The sequence below is a fragment of the Epinephelus moara genome, chromosome 22, assembly GCF_006386435.1.
Source record: "Epinephelus moara isolate mb chromosome 22, YSFRI_EMoa_1.0, whole genome shotgun sequence".
In the NCBI taxonomy this organism is placed as follows: Eukaryota; Metazoa; Chordata; class Actinopteri; order Perciformes; family Serranidae; genus Epinephelus; species Epinephelus moara.
The window spans coordinates 20526784-20535665 of NC_065527.1; the positions used below are offsets into that span (position 1 = coordinate 20526784).

An 8882-nucleotide genomic window follows, 5' to 3' on the forward strand; every position below is an offset into this window, starting at 1 on the left:
CTAATTTGAAACACCACATATAAAGACACACAAGTTAAAGGAAGTCTTTCGGGGATGATATCCTGACACAGACTTCAAGATCTCCGTCTTGGTGTCCCTTATTGACAGCAAAGCTTCACACAGCACAGTACGTGCTTTTGATAGGTAAACATTGGCATGAAGAAATAAAACAAAAAATAAGCTGCGTGTTTACTGTAATGGATGATCTCGCTCTTGACTCTTTTTAAGCAATTTCAAGTTGTTGTTTTTTACACCGTAAATGAATAAATGTCCGCAAGTAGCAAAACACGCTCAAACATCCACCTCCGTGTGAAGTGTTTATTGACACCAACGGGAATATCGTAAAAGATAGCAGAAATACAAGCAAACAGCACAAAACATTCTGGTTACTGTATATTTACTGACTGAAATAATCCCAAATGTCCAAAAAATTTAAATGATAAATGCACCTATGAGTTCCTGATGTGACAGCTGCAAGTATATTTGGTTCACTCCACAAACCACAACCTCATAAAATACTGCTGCTATGAGAAAAAAACAGCAGTATTGGATCTCATTGAAATTCAGTGTGCAAGGATTAAAAATTTAAAAAGGGCAGATCCCCAATAATTCAACTCAATTGCAAAATTGATTCCCGTTTTATGATTTTTTTTTCTCCTGCGGGTTTTGGCTCAATATTTATCTTTACAAGTTATTGTAATTAGACTTTGCCTTTTAATGTGGGCCTCCATTTCCAAATGTGAAGCCATTAAGAGGAAGGGTTTTATTGACTATTAGCACAACAAGAGCTACAGTGCCGGTGGACGACGTAAATCAAACTGACTTTCAACTTTTCCATCAGAGTGTGAAAAGGCTGACTCAATAAAAAGCATCTTATAACGCAGAGTTAAGACAAACAACTCGGGGGCCTCCAAATTTTTCTTGTTAAGATCTGTGTGACAGCGACATTTAAAACACATGCAAGTCTGTTTTATTCACATAAAATCTGATCAGACTCCATCTACTTACAAGACACTGACAACTGTTTATAGGAAAGCTACATTTTTCTACTAATGACATTCAGTCGTAAACGTCTCAGCTCTTTTTCCTTTAAACCTGCAACAACACCTGTAGCTTGGAGAAAGGTAGACGCTGAGGGCAACACGCAACATTCGGGACTTGCGGAAAATGTACAACTTGTAGCTGTATGGTTAAAGTGCGAAGTCAGATTTGTCCAACACATGGAACGTACGGAAAACCTACCGCTGAGTAGTAAATGTGACAAAATCTTTCCATACAACAAAACTCTATACATACTGGAAACCGCAGCTGATGTGCTCATGACTGAGCAAATGACAATCACCTTATTTTCGATTAGATCTTGATTTATTTGAAAGTTAATTAAACACAGCCTCGGAGCAAATCATCCGCTGTGTTTTACATAAGGTGAAAAAAAAAAACCTCATATGAGCAGTGATTGATAACAGAACGTCTGGGTGCACAGGAAGTATGAGTGTGTTGAGTACACTGCTGAGTCAAAGCAGTCAGAACTCACAACTCATAACACATCACATAACAAGCCAGCAGGTTTCTCAGACAAGTGAGCTTTCGTTAACTGGCTCGGGAGCCAAAGTTGTGTCAATTAAAAATGCTTTCCCAATCTTTCTGGTACAATTTAGAGAGCCAATGTCATCTATGTGCGCGTTTCAGAAATTTAACTGATACTCAAAGAACAAGCAGGTGCTGTGGGGTAACATAATCTTTTGGAAACAGGATAGTCTCATCACCTTCTACTGGTGGCTATATCTGCTCAACCACCACTTTATCAGTCTCCAGTCTATCGTGACAGAAGGATTATTTACTCTCAGATCAAAGGGAGAAAAATTGTCCCATATTTAGGATTTGTCTGTCTCTCTCTTCCCCCCCCCCCCCCCCCCCCCCCAAAAAAAAACTACAAAACGGAGGGGAAAAAAAGAATCATTTCACCCCAAACCAAGACCATGTGCTCGTTATCTGAAGCAGGCCGTCGAAAAGACAGACTTAAAAGTCTAAAATAAGACCAAAGACATTAGAGACAAACTCAAGCCTAAACAAGGCTGTACTAACCACAGACAGAGAGTGGGGATGACATCTTGGGCATTTAGCAGACACTCTTTTCCAGAGTGACTTCCAGTAACTGCAACAGGAGAATAAGCTCAAATCCCTGTATCACCCACGTTACAAGCAGCTACAATAAAGCAGTGAAAGAGCCAGAACAATGCACCCAGACAGTAAAATAAGTTCAAAACAATTGTGTCCTTGAGATATGAGCAAAACAAGAGACCGGGTAATATAGAAGTGCGAGCCGCAGAGCTACGAGCCAAAAAAGCCAGAAGCCTTGCAAAAAGGTTTTTTCTTTAAATAAACTATCCGTGACAAATGGATGTTTTCCTTTATCTGAACTGCAGGCAGGGTTGAGATGGATAACGGCTGATCGCTCTAATAGATGCTATCTTTTCCTGCTTATTGGAAACAGTGAGAGTTAAGACAGTTCATGTTCATAAATAAATGGGATCAGAAATTAGGAATAAACGGGAGCTGTGGGTCCACATAAAGAAAACTACTTAAAAACCTTGAGGACAAAACATCCTGTCCCTTCTGATCTTCTTATGTTTGAACACTATAGGAGCTAATTCACTGCAAAGATTGCCTGAGCACGGATTTTATAATCACAGGGGCTTGATAGTGAGGTATGGAGATGTCAGCTGTGAACACTTGTGCTGTATTATTTAAGCAAACAACTATCTGACACATCAAAATACACACAAGAAAAAAACTTAAACAGCAAAATCAAACTTTTCAAACAGCTGTTCAACTTAAAGTTAATTACCAAACCGTCTCAAAAATGCAAAATATTTAGCTCGGCTGATTTTAGGAGGGTTGTTATCGCCTCAGATCAGGGAGATGACTGTTTTTCACTTTCACACACTCATCTGTGGCAGGCAACAGGTCTGTGAAGGAGATTATTTGATACCATGTTAATGTGCCATCTACCCACAGAGACAAGTTTACACAGCAGCAGCAATAAGCCGAGATTAACTGAAATCAGTCCTCTGCTCCTTGTGTCGTTCACTGCAACAAGCTGCTACAGGATACACAAGGGCGTAGGTCTGGTTTCAACTTTGAGGGGGACATATAAGAACACTTAATTTCCTACACTCTGGTGAATTTTTATGCACCAATATATTCATTTTCTGCATCAATGTATGGTGTAAATGTCTTTAATTTTGTCAACATAAAACTCCTCTACTTCTTTTTTGTTTTATAACGATAGGGGGGACGTGTCCCCTGCATCCCCCCCCAAATCTACACCTATGAGGACACAACTCTCTGAGAAAGGACCAGGAGAGACAGCAGCAACCGAACTCCATTTTCCTTACTAGATTTTAGCAGGTAATGTAAGGCAAACAACAAGCGTCCCAAACTTCAGCTGCATCGTGATGAGAAGGCAGAAATTTGGCATAACTTTTATCAACTTTCTTCCTGTAGATGTACGGGTTCTTATCTCGCTTATTGATTTTACTGTGTCATATTCACAGTCCTGTCAGGTCCCTGCAACTCCTGCAGGTCTTGACCCACTATTTGCAAAATTGTCTGAGCCCCATCTTAACTCACCTATTCTAGCTCCTAGTTTTTCATGCTTTCTTCGCTTATAATTCCAAATTGCAGATTATTTTAGCTTGAAAAAAAAAGCACTTTTCCAAAAAGTATTTAAACACAAACAAAACTCTTTCCTACCTTGATAATTATCAATAATGACGACTATCATTATGAGTTCGAAGAATGTGGCACAACAAACATTTCCTCGTCTCTTTCTTTTTCAAATATGCCCATGATGCATTGTGGCAGCAGAACCAGTCACATGCCGACCACTGAACTCACTACAGTTTTCACCAGAGAAGCCGTTTGGACTGGGTAAAAATGTCCTTTTACACTCCATCTCAAACCAGCATATTTCCCTTGTAACACAGCACTGCTTTAAGACGACCAAAGACAAATGCATGGCAGCCCACAAAATCACTACAGTTGTTCCTCATGTCTTACAGAACATCAAAAAACCATCAATAAAACACAGGAGATACATTCCAGCTAGTTGAACAGGACATTTCTGACTTCCCTCGCTCCATGTGTTCGCTCTCTCTCTCTCTCTCTCTCCCTGTTTCTGTCTCTCTCCCTCTCTCTCAAAACTTTCTCTCTTCCCAGTTCCACCGCAGAGACTTCACATATTGCAGCCATATGAGTAAGCCATGGCTGTCTCCACAGCACACACACACACACTACACACACACACACACACACATACATACAGGAAAAAAGTGCTGTGCTCTCTCCCACTCCGTCTCACACACACATACGGGAAAGAGTTTTACAAGCAGAGGTTCTCTTTAGGAAGTCGTCAACTGTTTTGACGTTTAATAGCAGCTACGAACAAGGCCGTAAGATACAATAATATCCAGTGTCTGGAAAGAGGGGAAATTCTAAAAGTTATAAATTGATACACTGCGAAATCACGTGCTTTTAATTGTTTTAGAGAAGCTTGTTAAATGTTTGTAAAAGTTTAACAAAGGCTTGTTACATGCACGATAGCTGGAGTGGAAGAACATATTAGTTGGACATACAACAATTCAAAGTTCAGAGCGACTACATGCGAGGCTGTGTCGTATCCGAGTGAAAACATTAACGCAAAGCAGAGTCTGAAAAATACTTCCAACTAAATTAAAAGTTGAAGCCAGTTAAAAGCACTTAATCCTGATTTATTAAAACACCTTGAGGAGCCATTGTGATTATCAAACTACTGAATCAAAATCTTCCAAGGTTACTTTTTTTTTTAAAGCAGCAGAGAAACTCGATTATAACTATAGAAATTTGTGAAATAATTACAAGGAAAATATAAAATAAAAATACCATTATGCTGGATAGCTGGATATTAAACTTTAACTCAAAGCTTCTTTTACAAAAGTTTCGTCTCAACCTTGACAACAATTTGTTGCTTTGGAAAGTCTTTTGTTTTCAGAAAAGTAATAAAACCATTTGTCATTATCCTAAATTTTGCAGACATGCGGCTCGCATTGCTGACTGTCATTCATGTACAAAGATACGTGCTTAAAAAGTCATGTTCACATGCTGCTTGTAAAACTGTAACACAAACTAAAACTTCACAAATTACTAGGCTCATTTGGATTTTTCCTCGAGTGATCCCCACACTTTTAGGGATGTGTGTGTAACTTTTCCCTGCTGCTGTGTTTGCAAAAGTTGTCAGAGAAACTTTTGCAACTTTTAAGGAAAATACCAAAAGCCACAACTTCAAGATTGTGAATTTAAAACTTACTTTTTAAAGTGATTTTAAAAGAAGCAAGCGTAGCACTTTGTCAATAAATCTGCTTGACACTAAAATGCCGTGGATAGACATGCTTTATATTTAAACGACTGCAGAAATCGCAAGCAAAACTTTTGCAACTTTACAAGCTTATCTAATGAATAAATTAATTAATTAATAAAAATGCAGCTTTTCAAAAAGGCTGTGCACAAGTGTGGGGGGTCACAGTAAAGTCCCACGGGCCTGCTCTGCTTTTAAAAAATTACTGAGGTTATCTGCTGAATAAAAGTCGGTCCACACATAAGCAGTTCTTTAGGGGCCAGAATTGGAGAACTGTGAAGGACTATGTAAAAAGCTTCCTTGCAGTGTGTGCCTCATTGTACTGGCTTCACATACTCTGCTCTCCCCACAGAGTTGTCATGCCTACCCAGCTCCCTTATCTCAAAGGAACATCACAGTTTCTTACGACAGGGAGGAGGAGGAGGGGGGGGGACTTTTTTAAAAGTTGAGTGGAAATGCAATTCAGGCTTCCCGGCATCACTCATGTAAAGTTCAACAACAACATCAACAACAACAAATAAATAACCGCGCGGTATTAGAGGTAATAAGTGCGTAAGTTGATAAGAGAGGATGTTTGGGGATGTTTTACGACACATCCACCATGCGCTCTCGAGCTTCCTAACAATGAAAGAGGTGCAAAAACAGCGCCATATCGGCTGTAAACCACTTGACAAACACAAACTCTTTGATCCAGAGTGTCACCACTTTCCCACTTTTACTCCATTAAACTCCAAAGCGTTCATCTTCCACCATTAAACCTCTTTCTGCGCGACGTGCGTCACTCCAAGAAATCTGAACTTGAGTATCAAGTTTGCAGAATAGTGATGAAAAAGTTATCAATGAAAGCAGCAGAGAAAGTCACACACAGTAGCTAGAAGAGTGCAGATAAGAAATCAAAGTCAGCCGGCTTGTAGCAACTCAGCTCAGGATGCCGCTTGTTGTGAATTAATGGCACAAAAAACAAGAAACAAAACTTAGAGAAAACACAAACCTACTTGAGGCGACTAAGTCACTCCACGTCCCCTTGCTGCTGGCTTCAAACTCAGTCCTAAATCAGAGCAGTAGCCGTCCCCAGTAGCCCCCCAATTTGTATTTGTGTAGCGTTTGGGTGTCCTAACCTAAATGTAAATTGCCATGTGAATTCAAAGCGGTGCTGCTCTTTTCCTCTCTCTCATTCAGCAGCAGATCCCTCTTTCCTTACCGACGCTGCTCAGGCCGTTAGTTACATAAGACGCAAACCGACTGCTGCCCGTCGTAAAACTACCAACGGCTAACAGAGCAATATTTTGTCTCCTAAACGCACCATTGATAGCCCCGGCTTCCTTTTAACACCAACACATTTCATCTTCCCACTTGTCCGAGAGCATGCATTTCGCCATCTACAACTCCAACCGTGCATCGCCGATGCATTTCTCCTTTTTCCTCCTTTACAACCCCACTGCACCAACTAGTAGAGAGGGCTGTGTGTGTGTGCATTTGTGTTGTTTCCTTTGGGTGCTGCTTACCTGTTGATCAAAATAAGCATTAGCCTCTTTGCTCTCAGTGTGTGTCTCTTTCAGCAGCCTGTTAAGATGGTGGCTGGCTGGCTGCTTGGCTGGCTGGCTGGCTGCTTCGTCTCTTTGTGGGGTTTTTGTTTGTTGATGATGTCGGACGGGGTGACAGTGTCTTGGCTGTCTCTTTTTTTTCTTTGGTCTGAGAGGGAGAGAGAGATAGTTAAGGCTTCACGGCAACACATTAGACTAACAGCGACTGATTAAGTGAGGTTGGCTCTGGTGTTGCAATATTCCGATGTTATATAGTATGTTATTCAGCCGCCCAGAGCCCGGGAGTGCTGCTCACAGCAAACCAAAGCAGAGCAGCTCGTTATCTGTTATTTTTTGTTCAGACTAGTGTTATCGCTTTGCTGTGACAGGACCTCTCTGCCTGTCTCTCTGTACGCTGTGGGCATTACGTCAGAGGAGGAAGACACAGCAGCTCTATTAATATCAAGAAGCCACCCGAAGACTGACTCTTAAAGTGACACACACTGTAATCTCTCTTATTTACACAGTCACGGCTAAACCTTATCAACTACAGGTCCAAAATCAAAAACACTGACTCTTTAAGGTGACAGACTCTGTATCGCTTATTTAAAAACTCATTAAACCAGATTAACAGCTGTACCTACGTCAATAACATTGATTCTTAAAGTGACACACTCTGTGTTACATATTCAAACAGTCATTAAACTAAATAAACTACTCTATGAGAATCAAAAAACACTGACTTAAAGGTGACAAACTCTCTATCACCTATTTAAACACTTATTAAAACACATAAACTACTGTACTAAAAATCAAAATCACTGACTCTCAAAGTGAACACTGAAATTTCACTTATTTTCACAGTCAGAGCTAAACCTTATAAACTACAAGCCCAAAATCAAGAACACTGACTCTTAAAGGTGACAATCTCTATCAGTTATTTAAACAGTAATAAAACAGATTAACTACTGTACTTAAATCAAAAACACTGACTCTTAAAGTGACACAGTCTGTGTTACTTATTTAAAAAGTTATTAAACAAAATAAACTATGCTATGAAAATCAAAACACTGATTCTTAAAAGTGACAAACTCTGTATCACTTATTTAAACAGTTATTAAACCAGATTAACTACTGTACTTAAGTCAAAGACATTGATTCTTAAAGTGACACACTTTGTAATCTCACTTGTTTACACAGTCAGTGCTAAACCAAATCAACTACCCATCCAAAGTCAAGAACACAGACTCTTAAAGTGACAAACTCTGTATCACGTATTTAAACACTTATTAAACCAGGTAAACTATCGTACTAAAGTCAAAAACAATGATTCTTAAAGTGACACACTCTGTGTTACTTATTTAAAAACGTATTAAACAAAATAAACTACGCTATAAAAATCAAAGACACTGATTCTTAAAAGTGACAAACTATGTATCACTTACTTAAACAGACTTAAACCAGATAAACTACTCATCCAAAATCAGACTCTTTAAGTGACGCACACTGTGATCTCACTTACACAGTAAATGCAAAACTAAATCTCGCCTCTAAAATCAAGAACATTGACACTTAAAGTAACACACTGTAATCTCACTTGCTTACACAGTCAGTGCTAAACCTTATCAACTACAAGTCTAAAATCAGAAACACAGACTCTTAAAGTGACAAACTGTTTATCACTTATTAAACACCAGATAAACTACTTAAGTCCAAAACATTGACTCTTAAAGTGATACTTAGCTAATCAGTTATTAAGCTAAATTAACTACTTGTCAAAAATCAAGAACACTGACTCTTTAAAGGGAAATTTCGGTTTATTTCAACCCGTCTCCTATCGTCCTAAATTTGTTTCAAGTCACTAGTGACATAGAAATAATAGTTAGCATGTTAGCCGTTAGCCTAGATACAGCCGTAGCGTCAGACCTGTTAAAACGTAATTGAACGGGCATCCTTTCAAGTGC

At 39.3% G+C, this 8882-nt stretch overlaps 1 protein-coding gene across 5 annotated transcripts in view; it reads right to left on the reverse strand.

Annotated features, from left to right (window-relative positions):
• Positions 1 to 7343, reverse strand: part of trps1 (trichorhinophalangeal syndrome I) — a 146951-nt gene extending 139608 nt beyond the window's left edge. For 2 of the 5 annotated variants that reach the window (XM_050034440.1, XM_050034436.1), the window contains exon 1: positions 6387 to 6872. The gene's annotated coding sequence lies outside the window, so the exon portion shown is untranslated. Of the gene's footprint in view, positions 1 to 6386; positions 6874 to 6900 lie in introns of those variants that run through there. The other 3 variants (XM_050034438.1, XM_050034441.1, XM_050034439.1) reach the window with 3 other exon arrangements.
• Between the last annotated feature and the right edge of the window lie 1539 nt (positions 7344 to 8882).